At 38.3% G+C, this 19,381-nt stretch overlaps 1 pseudogene; it reads left to right on the forward strand.

The window, feature by feature from the left end:
• Window positions 1–17,996: 17,996 nt before the first annotated feature.
• LOC118665707 lies at window positions 17,997–18,864 on the forward strand (annotated as a pseudogene).
• Window positions 18,865–19,381: the final 517 nt, after the last annotated feature.

Raw genomic sequence — 19,381 nt, forward strand, 5'->3', positions numbered from 1 at the left:
CCAGGGCATTTCCTAATGAACATCTTGAAGGCTCACTCCATCTCTGAGGCTGCTTCCAGGGGGTCTAAACCAGTGATGGCGAACCTTTTGAGCTCGGCGTGTCAGCATTTTGAAAAACCCTAACTTAACTCTGGTGCCGTGTCACATATACAAATGTTTTGATATTTGAAACCATAGTAAAACAAAGACTTATATTTTTTATATTTATTTTGTATATTTAAATGCCATTTAACAAAGAATAATCAACCAAAAAATGAGTTCGCGTGTCACCTCTGAGTTCTGTGCCATCATTGGAACAGAAATTCAAGCAGGAGAGTCTCATTGTGACCATTGACTTTGTTTTTTCCTCTTAAATGAAAACAAAACTTTATTTTTAACATATTCAAAAGTTATCCATCTCTTATTAAATCGTATCAAACAGATAATACATTCCTAGGTAACTGAAATGCTATATGATGCATGCTTTTGGCCATTATGTCTATTTCATATCATTTAAATACGTGTGTGTGTGTGTGTGTGTGTGTGTGTGTGTGTGTATTGATATATGGATCTAAATTGGAAAGCCTGGATAGTTTATTAGATCAGTGTTTTAAATTCCAGCTGGCTTAACTATAAAATACATATTTTAGAGAAATATGTGCAATAGAGCATATGTGCTCTTAATAATTTGAGGTGATTGATTGATCAGAAATATTTTATCTTTCCAAGTTAATAAAGTGTACTCAGTATCTCCAATTTTTAAAAGACAAGGACTAAGATTTTAAGATGGAAGGAAAATGCCCTCTAGTGGTAAACATTAATAAAATGTTTTATTTTAAAGCATTGAACTCAATACCTTGTTTAAAAGTGTCTGCTTTGTGCTGGATGCTCTGCTGGGCCCAGGTTACAATTATGAATAAAACAGAAAAAGTAAAACACCTCTTCTAACATGAATCCTAGTGAGAGAAGCAAACTGTAACAAAGAGAACAGAATAATTGTATGGTTAGTGAATACAATGAAGGGAACAAACAGGATTCTGAGAGAGAAGGCAAGGGGAAACTTAATTTCTCATTAATAGAATTTCTCCATTTGTAGAAAGTTTCAATCTTCTGATTTATACTTTTTGGACTAAGGAAGGTTGTTGTTGTTGCTTATTGCTTTGGTTTAAACATTTAAGGCATGTGAGTGTATGAAACTAAAATCTCAAATTCGAAAGAGGACGCAGAGCTAAATCAATTGTCTAGCAGTGGTCGGCAAACTCATTAGTCAACAGAGCCAAATACCAACAGTACAACGATTGAAATTTCTTTTGAGAGCCAAATTTTTTAAACTTAAACTATATAGGTAGGTACATTGTTATTAACTTAATTAGGGTACTACTAAGGCTTAGGAAGAGCCACACTCAAGGGGCCAAAGGGCCGCATGTGGCTCACAAGCCGCAGTTTGCCAACCATGGGTATAGAGCAGTGATTTTCAACATTTTAATCTCATGGCACACATAAACCAATTACTAAAATTCTGTGAGATATATATATATATATATATATATATATATATATATATACACACATATGTGTATATATTATATATCTATTTATTGCTGACCCGACAAAAAATAGTTATAAGTATAATTTTGATTCATTCACCCTGGACTATGGTTGTTTAGACTGCTGTCATTCTTTTATATGACAATCTAAGGGAAAAGAGGTCAGTGCCCCTGACTAAATATTGCGTGTTCTAAAATTTCATGTGGCACAGCAGTATGCCATGGCATACTGGCTGAACATTGCTAGTCTGGAGACATCCTGGAATACTAATCCACATACACAGCATCTAAAATGTTATATAGCAGTTCTTCAGGTGTCACAAAATAACAGAGAAGTAAGGAGAAACTTACTGTATTACCAGTAGAAGGGATTCACAAATACATAATAATTTAGAGCCTTTTTCTCACTACAGATCATATTATTGTTAAAATAAATTATGGAATAAATTATGGAATATATACAAATAAATTATGGAATTTTCCCAAGTCCTATCAATTACATGAGCTTTTGGCAAAAGGAAAAAGAACTTCCAGGTTCTATAAGATGTGAATGTCTTTGTTATCTATCTTCCCTGGACTCTTAAAATTTGTTACAGGATTAGATCCTTCATACAAATAAATAAATAAGAATCACATATCTTAATGTAAAATGCAAAACTGTAGAAGTCCTAGAAGATACCATAGGAAAAAATCTAGATAACTTTTGGTTCAGAGATGAGTTTTTAAGATAAAAAGCCAAAGACAGGATCCATCAAAGAAATAATTGATAAACTAGATTTCATTAAAAATTTCTGATCTGTGAAAGACAAAATTAAGAGAACAAAAATACAAGTCACAGACTTTGAAAACATATTTGTAAAAGACATATCTGCCAAAATACGCAAAGGACTCGTAAAAGTCAACAATAAGAAACAATCAATTAAAAATGGGCAAAAAACTTTGGCAGACACCTCACCAAAGAAGACATACAAAAGCATAAAGGCATCTGAAAAGATGTCCCACATCATATATCATTAGGGAAATGCAAATAAAAACTGCAATGCCGCCGAAACCGGTTTGGCTCAGTGGATAGAGCGTCGGCCTGCGGACTGAGAGTTCCCAGGTTTGATTCCTTCCTGTCAAGGGCGTGTACCTTGTTTGTGGGCACATTCCCAGTAGGAGATGTGCAGGAGGCAGCAGATCGATGTTTCTCTCTCATCAATATTTCTAGCTCTCTATCTCTCTCCCTTCCTCTCTGTAAAAAATCAATAAAATATATTAAAAAAAAAAAACACAAAAAACTGCAATGCCATTCCATGACATGCCTACTCAGATGGCCAAGCCCAGACCCTGACAACATCAAATACCAGCAAGGATGTGGAGCAACAGGAACACACAGCTTCCTTGCTGATGGAATGCAAAATAGTACAGCCACTTTGGAAAAAACATTTGGTGGTTTCTTACAACATTAAACATCCTCTGGCCATATGAATCAGCAATTGTGCTACTTGGTATTTACTCCAAGCAACTGAAAATGTATGCCTGGGCAAAAGCCTGCAGACAGATGTTTATGATGGCTTTATTCATAATAGATAAAACTGGGAAGCAATCCAGATGTCTTTGTGTAGGTAAATGGATAACTATTGTACATTTAGACAATGGGGTATTATTCAGTGCTTTGAAGAAAGGGCTATCAAGTCCTGAAGACACGAGGAAACTTAAATGAATATTAGTGAGAGCAGCCAATCTGAAAAAGCTCCACCTGTGTGATTCCAACCACATGACCTTCTGGAAAAGGCAAAAATGGAGACAGGAAAATAGTCAGTGATTGCCAGCTTTTGAGGGGAGAGAGGAAGGATCAATAGATGGAGCACAGAGGATTTTTACATTAAAACTACTCTAGGCCTAACCGGTTTGGCTCAGTGGATAGAGCATTGGCCTGCAGATGAAAAGGTCCCAGGTTCAATTCCTGTACCTTGGTTGCAGGCACATCCCCAGTAGGAGCTGTGCAGGAGGCAGCTGATTGATGTTTCATCGATGTTTCTAACTCTCCCTCTCCCTTCCTCTCTGTAAAAACTCAATAAAATTTATAAAAAAAAAAAAACACACACAAAAAAAAACACTACTCTATATAATATTTACAGTGATGGATGTCTGGCCAAACCCATAGAATGTATGCCACTACCAAGAGTGAACGCTAATGTCAGTTATGGACTTAAGCGAAAATGATGTCACTGTTGGTTCATCAGCTATAACACATGTGCCACTGTGGTGGAGGATGTGATAATTAAGGAGGCTGTGCATGTTTGCGGGCAGGGAATATATGTGAAATCTCTCTCCCTTTCTCTCAAAATTGCTGTGAACCTAAAACTGCTCCATAAAAATGAAGTCTTTTCAGAAACTAATTTAAAAAACACGCCAAAACCGGTTTGGCTCAGTGGATAGAGCGTCGGCCTGTGGACTGAAGGGTCCCAGGTTCGATTCCCGTCAAGGGCATGTACCTGGGTTGCGGGCATATCCCCAGTAGGGGGTGTGCAAGAGGCAGCTGATCGATGTTTCTCTCTCATCAATGTTTCTAACTCTCTATCTCTCTCCCTTCCTCTCTGTAAAAAAATCAATGAAATATTTTTAAAAAATAAATAAATAAATAAAATAAAATAAAAAACACATTGATTGAGGATGTCTTTAGAGGGGCTTTTTGGTTGCTGCCAACTTGGAACTCCCTCATCAAGGTTAAGTTAGCAACACCTCAGTGTATGTCTTCTCCTCACAAATGTAATCTCAGTGCCCAGGATCGAGAGTTGTCAAAAAAAATAAGCAAATGACTAATGGGTCGATGAGCATAAATAGGGAAAGAGTTTATTATCACACCAAAACAGTAATTGATTTCCTTTATTTCAGGGAACATGTTTGTCCACCACGTGCTGTATCTGTGCATGTTTCCTAGTAAGCCTTGTCCTTTCCCATCTGCTCTGAATGAGAGCACCAGTTTTGTTAGTGATCCGCCAAGGATGCCAGGCCACTCCGAATTTTCTAGTTCATAAAGCATCCGAGTGAGCACGGAATTCTGGAATGAGGGCAGATAAGCAAATAATTCACAGTACACGTTTTTATAGGTGAAGCTAAAGAAACAGTGAAGTCTAGGGCTGGACACACGAATACTACGAGTGAAAAATATTGGAATGAAACCTGCATGGCGTTTTATTCTTTAATTCATGTATTTCCCTCGGGATTTAGGTAATCACATTTAGAAACTAAATATTTTAATAAGACTCTGACTAACAGAGCTGAGTGCAGAGAGCAGTTTGTTAGTAATCATGGAGAAAATTATTCTAAGTCCACACCCACTAAAACATCATGTGCAGCCAACCGATATTTTTCTTTTATTTTTGCAGAGGAAAAAGAAGTGGTCCTAAGTTTCTTCCAAGACATTATGGACAATTTATTATAAATAAAAAATAGGTGACAGCTGAAACCAGCTCATGAAAAACCAAACTCTTGCCATAATGAAGGATTTTTTCTCTCTCTCTCTTTCCCTTTTTTTGCTGATCCCCCCCATGAAAACAAACAAACAAAACAAAACAAAAAAACAACCTCACCCAGCAGAGCTGTCTACCTGCTCTCTCTATGAGTTTGTCTCTGGCTTGCTTGGTAGTTCAGATTGTTCATTGAATCCACATATGAGTGAAATCCTATGGTACTTGTCTTTCTCTGACAAGCCTATTTCATTTAGCATAATGCCCTCCAGGTCCATCCACGCTGTTGCAAAGGGTAAGATTTTCTTCCTTTTATGGCAGAGTAGTATTCCATTGTGTACGGGTACCACGGTTTTTTGTGCTTTCGGGTATCAATGGACACTTGGGCTGCTTCCAAATCTTGGCTTTGTAAATAATTCTGCAATGAACATAAGGGTGCATATATTCTTTCAAATTAGTGTTTCGGGTTTCTTCAGATACATTCCCAGAAGCGGAGTTGCTGGGTCCTAAGTCAGCTCCATTTGTAGGTTTTGAGGTGACTCCATCCTGCTTTCCACAGTGGCGGAACCATAATGAGCTTTAATGAAAAGCAATGGCTTTTAACAAGTTTGAAAATCTAACAACATTAACATTTTCAGACTATGAGTCAGAAACATAAAGAATAAATTGCTAAATATCAAGGAAATAAAATGTTACATTTCCTCGGACAACTACTTATTAAGAAATTGGGACTTCTTGAATTTACTCTGAAGTAAAATAAATAAAAATGAGTTTATTATTGTCCTTTTCTCTCATGCCAAAAATTGGGAAGGACAGCTTACCATTGAGAATAATGCCCTTCGTAGCTTCATAACATGAGCATTTGGAGACAAATGAACAGTTTTTATGATCCTCTTCTTTATTTGTCAGTCTATTTAATAAATTTTTTTTAAAGATTTTTTATTGATTCTTTTTTAGAGAGAGAGAGGGAGAGACAGAGAGAGAGAGAGAGAGAGAGAGAGAGAGAGAGAGAGAGAGAGATCTATCAATGTGAGAGTAAAATATCAGTTGGTTGCCTCCTACACGCCCCCTACTGGAAATGGAGACACAATCTGGACATGTACACTGATGGGGAATAAAACTTGCAACTCTTCAGTGCAAGGGACGACGCCCAATCAACTGAGCCACACTGGCCAGGGCCATTCAGTAAACTTTTCTCTGTTCTTCCACTCAAGCATGTTTCCCAAAGTGTTTTCTGTCGATTCCTTGGGAATCCTGAACCCCATTCTCAGGATCCATAAGATCAAAAGTACAGTTACTTGAGGTTATTTGAGCAAAGATCAATTGGAATTGGGCAGCGCCAAACTGGAAGTGATTAGGACCGCTCCCCCAACAGGAGTCAGGAGAAAGACTTCTATAAAGAAAGTGTGGAAGCAAAGAAAATAAATTATTGGAATGGCTATAATTGAAAGCCTTGTTGGCTGTTTGCGATTGTTTGTCCCTAGCATTTTGATTTCATAGCCTTGAGGCATTTATAGACTTAGATTTGGGTTTGCTTATGCAGGCCACCATGGCATTAGAGCTAGCTACATTAAGTTTAAAGGCCTCTTTGTTTAAATAATTAAACAATTCCCCCATTTTGCTCATCTTCTCATTTGTGAGATAGTAATCAAAAACTTGGTATTAGCATCGCTCTCTGTCACCATTAGGCTTAAGTTGCTCTTGTCTCATTGTACAATTCATAACTTATGATGTCAGATCCGTGGAAATCTTATTTTTGCTGCTCATTTTGGTTATTTTCTCCAAACCCAGTGAGACCATCTGACGAGCTGCTGGTGGCTGTGAATGTGTATTTAAGGCCCGTGAGGGAGCATAGTGCACCAGGGACACTACAGTGATGACCTATTAGGAGGACAATACCAAGAGAAGGAAGTATACTCCCAGCCAAGGCCCCCCTGAACCAAACCAGTTGCTGGTATCAAAGAATGTAGCTGAAGGGGCACTAACCTGATTTAGCCAAGTAGCTTGTTTGTTAATTAATTATATTTGCTGCAATACCAGAGGTGTTGGTGCATGTGCAGCAAAAGCTATTCGCTATGGCAGATTCCTCCTTGCTCATCCAGTAAGTTATCTAAAGCAGTGCCACGATCTAAAACCACCTTAGCAGGAGAGTCTAGGACTTTTTGTTAGTGGTCTGACATACTTCTAATAATGTTTTTTTCTTGCAATTTTGGTTGTATATATTTTGATTGCTTCTTAATTTAACAATAATTTTGTAATAGAATTTACTATAGAGACACTAGAAAAAGTGTCTGTTGGAATTCTTTTAGTCTATCAATTAATATCATGTAAGTTTTTAGGATTGTTGTCAATTTGAGGAGATGTCTACCAAGTTTCTTCCTTAAGAAGCCAAATTAATATAGGGCATATCAAAGTCTCTTAAATATTCCATTTCTTTATTATAGTAGCATATTGTAGGTTTTATATTGTTTTTATTATCAGTATTTTCAAATGTGTGACTATGATTTACTTATCTTGGATAACTTGATCATCCTATAATAAATATGTCTGTTCATTACTATACTCAAAATTTATCTCTTCCTCTTAAATTTCTGTTTTAGTATTGATCTAAAAGTTTTTTGCTACAACTCACTTCTGCATATCAGAATGATTTCTACTGATATTATTGCGCATCCCTATCATTTTGTTTTATATTTCATCTTTCCTGAACTTTCAACTTTTTAGTAAATAAATTTTAAAGTGACAAAAAAGTTACCTTTTAAATATGCCCATGTGAGTAATCTATAATTTCTCTCTTGTTTTATCAAGCAATCCAAACCATCTTTCCAAATTGCAATTAAAATAGCACATTTAAGCTTTATCAACTTTGAAATACATTTTCATATTTTGCTTATATTCTGGTTTCACTTTTAAATCTTCAAAACTACATTTACAACTTTATAATAAGGAGCAGATTTTCTCTTTAGAGAAAAACCCAAGTTGTCAAATGTGTTTAAGATAAACCAAAGACAAAACTTGTAATTATGGCAAAATACCAAAGTCGTGTTTCTGGTATCCCAGCAGTAGCTCTCTCTTTAAGGACACCAAGGTTAGGAATTTATGGCACATATTCTGTGTAGTTGGTGCTGTTTTTATGGAATGCTTTCAGCTCTTAAAAGTAATATTGTCATATAACAGACTATGAATATTACTCAAAGGTAAGTTAAAACCATGCTGATTTTCTATTTATCAAATAGTTTTTTTAAAAAATCACTCCAAGGATTTTCCACTGTAATAGTAGGACAAGTAATTGTCAGTGATTGCTATTTATTATGTAACTAGAGGCCTGATGCACGAAATTTGTGCACGGGTAAGGTCCCTAGGCCTGGCCGGTGATCAGGGACAATCTGTGGGGCAACCGGCCAGGCAATCAGGGGCCCCCCCTGACACCCACCTTGGCTGACCTGGGGTCTGCGGGCTAGAGGCAGCTCCTGCATTGAGCATCTGCCCCCTGGTGGTCAGTGCATGTCATAGTGACCGGTCATTCCACCTGCCATTCCACTGTTCAGTCAATTTGCATATTAGGTTTTTATTATATAGGATGTAAAATATACAGGTATGAGTTATATTTGTTTTCTAGTTTATTTATTTGGATCATTATTCTCTATATACTTTATAATGATTTCAATTAATCTTAGAATGTTTTAAGTTAGTTACATATTTTCCATTTGATATTTTCCAAGTCCCCTTGAAAATGTGGCTCGTATTCAGCAATTAATTTAGGATTGCATATAAAATTTTCACTTATAGAACATCACTTTTCATCTTGACCACTGAAAGCAAACATAGTTTGCCTAAAAATGTGTAACTGAGACTCTATTTTCAGTATTTCAAAACAAAGTCTGTTTGTTGAGAATAGTTTACACAAAACAAGATAGGCAACCTTTGATTCTGCATAAAATTAACTAGAATCTTCTAAAATCCTGAAAATTTAAAAGTATTGTTTCATTTTAGTAAGTTCTGTGTTCTATTTGATTATCTAAAACTATTAGTATGATAATAATCATAAAAACAAGCTCTCTGTTATTAAATAATTTTGAATAAAGCTATTGCTTAGCATAACAATCTACTTATATAAAAACCCTGGGTGTAACATCACAGCCAGAACCGCGACCAAACAGAAGGAAGTCAGTCCTGCAGGGGTTGTCTTGGAAATGGCTGCACCCTCCCTCAGCTATTTCCTGGAGGGCGAGGTTTCAGGCAGGAACCCACCCTCGGAGCGGAGTATAGAAGTGAAATGATTTGTAATGGATCTATTACTGAAGCTACCTTTGGAAATACTTTATCTATACATCAGTGGTTCTAAACCTTGGCTGCACATTAGAGTCACTTGGGAATCTTTTTAAAATCCTTATTCCTGGGCCTCATCCTCCAGAAATTCTGTTTCTTTGTTACTAATGTTGTGGCCCCACCTCATAACAAAGAAACACTTTCTGGAGGATGAGGCCCAGGAATCAGGATTTTAAAAAGATTCCCAGGTGATTCTAATGTGCAGCCAAGGTTGGGAATCACTGCTATAGATAATAGTAAAAATATACCCAAACATGCAATTCTTTGTCCAAAAAATGAGCATGTTCAAAAATTAAATAAAGAAAATTTGGATATACTAGATGGAGATTTTCACACATATATGAGTGATGATTCCATTGATTCCACAGATGATGCTGAAAAGGAAAATTTTCCCATCGAATTAGTTAATAGTATTACTCCTTCAGGAATGCCGTGTCATAAATTAAAATTGAAAGTGGGTGCAATCATCATGCTATTGAGAAATCTCAATAGTAAATGGGGTCTTTGTAATGGTACCAGATTTATTATCAAAAGATTATGACCTAACATTATCGAAGCGGAAGTATTAACAGGATCTGCAGAGGGAGAGGTTGTTCTGATTCCAAGAATTAATTTGTCCCCATCTGACACTGGCCTCCCATTTAAATTGATTCGACAACGGTTTCCCGTGATGCCAGCATTTGTGATGACTATTAATAAATCACAAGGACAAACTCTAGACAAAGTAGGCGTATTCCTACCTGAACCCATTTTCACACATGGTCAGTTATATGTTGCTTTCTCTCGAGTTTGAAGGGCATGTGATGTTACAGTTAAAGTTCTAAGTACTTCATCACAAGGGAAATTAGTCAAGCACTCTGAAAGTGTTTTCACTCTTAATGTGGTGTACAGGGAGATATTAGAATAAGTTTAATCACTTTATCAGTCATTGTTTGCATCACTGTTGTTTTTATATCATGTTTCTGTTGTTTTCATATCATGCCTCTGTTGTTGTTATATCTTTTTGTTACTGTTTATTTATTAATAAATTTATATATTATTTTCATATATATTTTACTAATTTCCTTTCATCTCTCACACTTCTATTATAGAGAAAGGTCAAATAGCAATATTAAAATATCTCCGCTAATTAATTCCCTTTTTTAAAAAAATGTATTTTATTGATTTTTTACAGAGAGGAAGGGAGAGGGATAGAGAGTTAGAAACATCAATGAGAGAGAAGCATTGATCAGCTGCCTCCTGCACACTCCCCACTGGGGATGTGCCCACAACCAAGGTACATGCCCTTGACCAGAATCGAACCTGGGACCCTTGAGTCTGCAGGCTGATGCTCTATCCACTGAGCAAAACTGGTCAGGCAATTAATTCCCTTTTAATGTGCTTGAATTTCTTGCACTGGGCTACTAGTCTGTAATAAAGATGATGGTGTTTGTCAAAATATGAAGTTGCAACTCACTTTTGTGAATGATCTGCTGACTAATTCATTGACAGGGTTTTAAAAATTATTAACTCTATCTTCTTTCTGCCTTTTTTATTTCTTGTTTTGTATGTGTTCTAATTCTCATAATGTTTTTTATCTCTTGTCATCATTTTTATTGCCTATATTTTTATATTGGCCAAGATTTTCCACATAACATACACAAACATATTCACAATGCAATAAGGACATAACAATTATAATCCATGTTTCTGCAACTAGCCACATGGCTGATGCTGGTATTTATAACTACCTTCTTTCACTACTGTCAGCAAATAGCGAAGCTGGTTGTGGTTGTTTGCCTGGTGAATGGACCCGAACTTTCGTTCCTGAAGGGCCTGGGACATTCACAGTCCCCCATGAAGTTGCCCATGGACTTCAATAGCAGGGCATGGCAGTACTAAGAAACACCTAACGGATCTGACTTTCAGACACACTCCTCTTTATTTCCATTGCAGAGTAGCAGTCCAATTTCCCCTCGGTTATCAGGATCGATAAATTCAGTAAGCACACTAACTCCACTTTATGCCTGCAGATCAGAGGCATGAGGACCTCCAAGTGGCTGGGAGGCCATCTTAACTTCTATTTCAGTGGAATAATTGGTGCAAGCCTTCCTCCTTTTGGCACTAAGACCTCTAGACCAGCATCAGGAAGAAAGCATTTTGCTAGTGGATCACCATGTCTAACAGTGTTACTCCCATTCTCACCTCTTTTTCCTGAACCCGAGAATTCTGGCTATTGGAAAAACAGCACATATATTGGTAGCTGATGTACAGCCTCCTGGAGAACATGAACTGAGCCCTAAGATATAGTTCTACCTATTGATTGTAACTGGGTCTTCAGAAAGCTATGTAACCATTCTGCCAAGTCAGCTGCTTCAGAATGATGGGGAACACAGGAAGACCCAGGGGTTCCAAGAGCATGGGTCCACTCGTGCACTCCATTCGCTGTGGAGTGAGTTCCCTGATCAGAAGCCATGCTATGTGACAGTGTAGAAGGCATTCTGTAAGCCCACGGACAGTAGTTTGGAGAGAAGCATTGCATGCAAGAATGCCAAATCTCTATACATAGAAGTACACCAGTAAGAACAAAATAGTGCCCTTCCCATGATGTTTAGCAATCCAATCTAATGAACCTATCACCGGGTAGAAGACGGATGGCCCCAGGGAATTATGCCATATTGGGGGCTCAGTGTTGATTTCTGTTGCTGGCAGACTAGAAAATGCGCTACTGAAAAAACATTTCTAGAATTATATTCCAGAGTACACACAATATCTTAGCAATATTATTAGATGTGCTGTTTGAAAGTGACTGCATGTAATATTTTAGTGCTAGCATATGAGTCAGGCAGATTATAGCAGTTAAAATTCTTGAAAGATGTATGTTTCTGAGGTATCATAAAAATCTTTAGAAAATATGGTTCTATATGTTGAATAATAAATAGAATAATAGTTTGTATTTTTTCATAAAAATCAGCATATTGTCTTACATACCAGAAGCTCATTATATATGTTGATATTGTTTTTATTCTCACTTTCAGCCAAATTTGATTTTAGGTAACATAACCATTTAATATTGGGTAACAGGTTTATTTAGTGCCCCTCATAGTTCCTTCCAATTAACAACAATGTTGAATAGACCTTGGTCGAGTGGCTCAATTAATTGGAGCGTCCTCCACTGCACCAAAAGGTTGCAGGTTTGATTCCCCGGCAGGGTCAGGGCACATACCTAGGTTGTGGGCTCAACCCCCAGTTGAGATATGTATGAGAAACCAGTCAATGTCTCTCTCTCTCTCTCTCTCTCTCTCTCTCTCTCTCTCTCTTTCTCTCTCTCTCTCTCTCCCTTTCTCCATCCTTCCCTCTCTCTCTCTAAAAATCAATAAAGGGAGAACCAAGATGGCGGCATAGGTTAACGCCGGAGTTTGCTGCCTTGAACAACTACTTCAAAAGTGAAACTAAAAAACGGAACGGACATCACCCAGAACCACAGGAACGCTGGCTGAGTGGAAGTCCTACAACTAGGAGGAAAGAGAAACGCATACGGACACTCAGGGGAGGCTCAGTGCTGAAGTCAAATTCTGAGGTGCGGAGTGCGTGGAGCGGGCTGGCGGCGGAGGGCGAGGTTGGCGTTTTCAATTGGGAGGGAGTCGCAGACTCTGAGCTCCAGATACAGGCGAGTCTTTAGGGACCCAGACTCAAACGGGAGAAGCGGGACTGTCTGGCTTCAGTCAGAGCGAGTGCAGCTTTCTCTCCGAGCTTTGCAGCGGGTGCTGGGACTCAGAGAGGCAGAGCCCCTGGGGACAGGACTGAGAGCCGCCATAACTGCTCTCTCCGGCCCACCCTGTTGATCCTGTGCAACCCGCCCTGCCCAAGCCCTGCACAGAGCCATTTGCCAGATAGCCTCAGGCAAAGGCTAGATTAGCACCTCCCTAGAGGACAGAAGTTCTCTCACTGCAGACACAGCTGATTCTCATAGCCACTTGGCCTGGAGGTCAAACCCTCCCTGGTATTAGCTACAACAATCAAGGTTTAACTATAAGCTGTGCACAAAGACCACTAGGGGGTGCACCAAGGAAGCATAACAAAATGCGGAGACAAAGAAACAGGACAAAATTGTCAATGGAAGATATAGAGTTCAGAACCACATTTTTAAGGTCTCTCAAGAACTGTTTAGAAGCCGCCGATAAACTTAATGAGATCTACAAGAAAACTAATGAGACCCTCGATGTTATATTCGGGAACCAACTAGAAATTAAGCATACACGGACTGAAATAACGAATATTATACAGACTCCTGACAGCAGACCAGAGGATCGCAAGAATCAAGTCAATGATTTGAAATGCGAGGAAGCAAAAAACACCCAACCGGAAAAGCAAAATGAAAAAAGAATCCAAAAATGCGAGGATAGTGTAAGGAGCCTCTGGGACAGCTTCAAGCGTACCAACATCAGAATTATAGGGGTGCCAGAAGATGAGAGAGAGCAAGATATTGAAAACCTATTTGAAGAAATAATGACAGAAAACTTCCCCCACCTGGTGAAAGAAATGGACTTACAGGTCCAAGAAGCGCGGAGAACCCCAAACAAAAGGAACCCAAAGAGGACCACACCAAGACACATCATAATTAAAATGCCAAGAGCAAAAGATAAAGAGAGAATCTTAAAAACAGCAAGAGAAAGAAACTCAGTTACCTACAAGGGAATACCCATACGACTGTCAGCTGATTTCTCAACAGAAACTTTGCAGGCCAGAAGGGACTGGCAAGAAATATTCAAAGTGATGAATACCAAGAACCTACAACCAAGATTACTTTATCCAGCAAAGCTATCATTCAGAATTGAAGGTCAGATAAAGAGCTTCACAGATAAGGAAAAGCTAAAGGAGTTCATCACCACCAAACCAGGATTATATGAAATGCTGAAAGGTATCCTTTAAGAAGAGGAAGAGGAAGAAAAAGGTAAAGATACAAATTATGAACAACAAATATGCATCTATCAACAAGTGAATCTAAGAATCAAGTGAATAAATAATCTGATGAACAGAATGAACTGGTGATTATAATAGAATCAGGGACATAGAAAGGGAATGGACTGACTATTCTTGGGGGGGAAAGGGGTGTGGGAGATTCGGGAAGAGACTGGGCAAAAATCGTGCACCTATGGATGAGGACAGTGGGTGGGGAGTGAGGGCGGAGGGTGGGGCGGGAACTGGGAGGAGGGGAGTTATGGGGGGGAAAAAAGAGGAACAAATGTAATAATCTGAACAATAAAGATTTAATTTAAAAAAAAATAAAATAAAAATCAATAAAAAAAATCCTCAAGTGAGGTTCCAAAAAAAAAAAGTGTCAAGTAGACTAGAAGACATTCCTTATTGCAAGTGACCATAACTTTAACAGGAAACCCAAGAAGCAGAGTGCAATGTTTTCCATGTTATCAGAACTGAGAATTTATGGAATTCTGATCAATTTTGAGCCACTGTGAAATTTAAATTCTCAGAGTGTAGAAAGTGATTTTAATGAAAAAATTATAAGAGTTAGTCTGAGTGAATCACACACCTGTATATGAAACAATATCCTGAGAGAAATTTACTAGGGCTTAACTGTAATAAAGAGACTTCAAGGTGTCATAGGGAAGAGCTTTTTGATATATTAAACCTTAAAACCTTCACCAAAGAAGATGGTGGAGCCCCCTTCTTTGGCGATCTAGATGAAAAAGTAGACGGATTTCGTCTTTCAGACTAAAACCCAAGTAGTGTCAGGAACCCATCCAGAGGACCTTTCTGTTCTATGATTCCATTATTTGAACCGTTTGTGAAATCCTAGTCTTTCAATTGCTTTCTGGTGCTTGCCTCCTGTTAAGTCCCAGAGGTATATTTCCCTCCCAGGCACCAGCCCACTTAAAGCAAAGCAGTCATGGGAGTTGCCAACTCATCAAAAGCAGGGTCTAGTCCAGCATTAACCTAATTATATGCTGCAACCACTTTTCTTATGCATCTGGGAGTAACTCCTTGGCCTCCAGCCAGCCACTCTGGGATTGGATTTTCAAGTGACATAGCCAGTTACTTTAAAATGTTTACTTCCTGAATGCCGGAGATGGCATGTCATCTTCACAAAGGGGCAAATCCACAATGGGATCAAAAGTCTCTGCTCCTGTTAGCCAGCCTGGCTTTGCCAATGGCCACAGAGCCCTGGTTTCTCTGAACTCATATTTTCTCAGTAATGGTGCGGCATCTTGTTCATTACAACTCGTTCTGAGATGATGAAGTCATTATGTGCCTTGCTTTTCCTTCACAGAGCATTGGTAAGCATTTTTTAAAGAAATTTTCATATAAATCTTTGAGATTTCTGGCCAGGAAATTGGGCAGACATCTGGAAAAGAAGCAGCATCGCCTATCTCCATCCAAAATGTGTTTTGTTTCATGTCTATTTTTTTTTCAAAAGACAATATGCAAATTCCTTAGCCATGAGCCTTTCTGGAGCAAAGGTGTCTGAATAGTCTATGGGTTATCTTGTGTATCTTAGAAAACAAGCTCTATGTTTCTCTTCTATCCCTACATTTCAGAGGGCTACAGTATGCTGCAGAGCTCACATGTATTAAATCAATAGCATTTACTGTTGGCAGAAAAACATAATCTGCACCCAATGAGTAGAAACATAAATGCAACCTCACAAGGAAGTTAGTCAATAAGTGCATTTCTTCTCCATCTGTTGCTGCTGGGTTTGGCTGGCTTCCCCTTGTGGTGGTTTGTAGTATCCGTCTTTGGATACGTTTTCCTTGGTCGAGGCTTTATGGGATGGTTTCCTGAGCTGTTATAAGACTCTTTCCACACTCATTGAGTGGCTGCCTTGATTGATCTTAACAGCACCTTTGAAAATGCTGGTGGAAATCTTTTCTTAGTTGAGGTTTTTAGATATTGGCTATATAACTAAATAAGGAGTTCCATATTTCAAAGTAGTGTGTTTGGAAGGGTGCCCAGAGTAAAGAAAACATTAACAGGCATAAAAAGCCAGCATATGGATACTATAAGGCATATGATGGAAAATGTCCAAATAAAGTAGTGGAACCTTCCAATCAAAGAGTGTGAGGGGCAGTAAGGAAAATATGTTCTCTCTTATGTTTCTGCCAAAATGTAAGGACAATACAACCTATAGAGTAAATTCAGCAGATGCTGGGAACTGGAAAAAAGAATACTAGTTGCATACTTTAAAATAACATACTACTTATGTCTGAGTTTGATTGCAGTTAAATTCTGTTATTTGATCTATTTTATGTTATTGTCTCTGTGTTATTTGGTCTAAAGATCACCTTAAATGAATATAGTTAGATTGTACTAAATTGTCCTCACAGAAATAATGAAATAGTATCATTTCCTTAGGAAGATCAACCAAAATATGTCCTGAATTCAATCACTTGGTAATTGTCTTTAAATTCCTATTATGCATCTAGAAATACAAGAGGTATATAAGTGTGGGATATGGCATAATTGCTTCTTTTAAAAATTTTAAAGTTGGTTTAAAAAATGGTAGTAGTCTCCACATGTTTTTGTCCACTCTAGGGCAGTTATTTCAATATTTTTTATAATAAAGATTTTTTTATTCCCAATTTCTAAGGGACATTTTATTTGGAGTTCTGAATATAAAGGCTAAGTTGATTATTTTTATTTGACACACATAGCTTTTAGGTAAGGGTTGTCATGTGTTTTATGAAATTTAAAGGTCCTTTTGATGGTAAGAAATAACCAACTAACACCAGGTAGATGAAAGGCAGGACTTCTTGTTAGTTATAGCTCCCAACTAGAGAAGGCTGCCAGGCAGGGCCACACAGGGCTTTTGCACCAGGGACATGGCAACAGAAAGATGGAGCTGATTAGGGCCGATGCACAGTGGCCTAGAGTGCGCGTGCCCAACAAGGGAAATGGTCGGGTGTGTACTTGATTAGCTGCTCAAGAAGAGAAACTGGTTGACCTTTGCTCAGGACCTCAAAACTGGACCAAAACAACACAATTTAAAAACACACACACAATAACAGCAACACTGTATGATATGATATAGATATAAACTGAAAACATTCTTTGTAATTCATTCATATTTTCAATAAATATTTAATGAACACACATTATGTGTTGAATCCAAGATGGACAGCGAGAAAATAAGAATGAACAAGAGGATTTAAGTTTAATGGGAGACAAAAGCAATGATGACAATTTAATTATAATCCTCAGAGAGTCACATAAGTTGCCATTGAAACACAAAGGTAGGTGTTACTTCTATAGTCCAGACCACTCAGGGGAAGTTTTCAGACATAGGATGCACCATTAACAAAGATAAAAAAGCTAGATATAATTTAATAAGCAGCAATCTTAGAAAAAAGCCTAGTACTAGTATACTGTATAAATAAATCAAAAAAGTCCCAGAAAGATAAAGAGACTTGGTTTATATCACAGATAGTATAGGAAACAGCCTATAATACCACCCCAGCCAGTATTCACCTATCTTTTCCCTTGTATGGTCAACATCAACTTTGTTTAACTGCAAATTCCACATATTTGACTGTCTGAACATGATATGTAAGTGTTATAATAACCTGGCCAGAAGGACCTATAATAAAGAAAAGATTTAGAATTGCTTTTTATTTTTTTTTAATGAACACATTTTAAAAGAACGGAATTCTTTTTTTTCTGCATCATTAAACTCTCCCCTCCCACAGTCGTCATGTCTAAATCAGAGCCTCCCAAAGAGCCAGAACAGCTGTGGCAGCTCTTTATCAGAGATTTGAGCTTTGAGACAATCCATGAGAGCCATGGTGAGCCATGGGGGACGCTCACAGACTGTGTGCTCCAGAGGCTGTGGGTCTGTCACCTACGCCACCGTGGAGAAGGCGTGTGTGGCTATGAATGAAGGCCACACAAGATGGATGAAAGAGTGTGGAACCAGAGAGGGCTGTCTCAGGAGAAGATTCCGAAATACCTGGTGCCACTTAACTGTGAAAAAGACGTTTGTTGGTGGTATCAAAGACACTGAAGAACTAAGGGATTATTTTGAACAGTAAGGGAAAATTGATTGAAATCATGACTGACCAAGGCAGTGGCAAGAAAAGGCTCTGCTTTTGTAACCTTAGATGACCATGACTCTGGAGACAAGACTGTCTTTCAGAAATACCACCCTGTGAATGGCCACAACTGTGACGTAAGGAAAGCCCTATCTAAGCAAGAGATGGCCAGCGCTTCATCCAAAGTGGTTCTGAAAATGTTGGTGGGAATGACCCTTCAGTGGTGGAGGAAACTTCAGTGATCGAGGCGGCTTTGGTGGCAGCTGTGGTGGCGGATATGGTGGCAGTGGGGATGGCTGTAATGGATTTGGTAATGATGGAAGCAATTTTAGAGGTGGCAAAAGCTACAATTATTTTGGCAATTACAACCACCAATCTTCAGATTTTGGACCCATGAGAGGAGGAAACTTGGGCGGCAGAAGCCCTGGTCCTTATGGTGGTGGAGGCCAATTCTTTGTCAAACCACAAAATCAGTGGGGCTATGGCTCTTCCAGCAGCTGCAGTAGCTATGGTAGTAGCAGAAGGTTTTAATTACTGCCAGGAAACAAAGCTCAGCAAGAGAGTAGAGCCAGAGAAGTGGCAGGGAAGCTACAGGTTACAACAGATTTGTGAACTCGGCTATGCACAGTGGTGGCAGGGCCTAGCTGCTTCAAGAAGACATATTTTAGACAATACTTATGTGAATGAGCAAAAATCTCGAGGGATGAATTTATGACTAATTGTATCACAGGTTATTTTAGTTTCTTTTCTGTGGAAAGTGTAAAGCATTCCAACGAAGGGCTTTAATGCAGTCTGGTGTGTGTTTTTGCAACTCATGCTGTTGATTGCCAAAAGTAATAGTCTGAGCATAATGCTAAATAAATATGTCTTTAAAAAAATAAGAGAATGGAATTCTTTTTCATTGAATTAATAATACATGGACCCTCACCTGGTCTGGAAACCTTAGACCTGAACTTTATGGTGGCTATAACTGGTGTTGATCTTGGTTTGAAAGCATAAAGCAGAGAGTAAAATAAAGTTAGAGTCTCACGCAGAGACATAAATGAGC

This window comes from Myotis myotis, unplaced genomic scaffold, assembly GCF_014108235.1.
Source record: "Myotis myotis isolate mMyoMyo1 unplaced genomic scaffold, mMyoMyo1.p scaffold_m19_p_11, whole genome shotgun sequence".
Taxonomy (NCBI): domain Eukaryota; kingdom Metazoa; phylum Chordata; class Mammalia; order Chiroptera; family Vespertilionidae; genus Myotis; species Myotis myotis.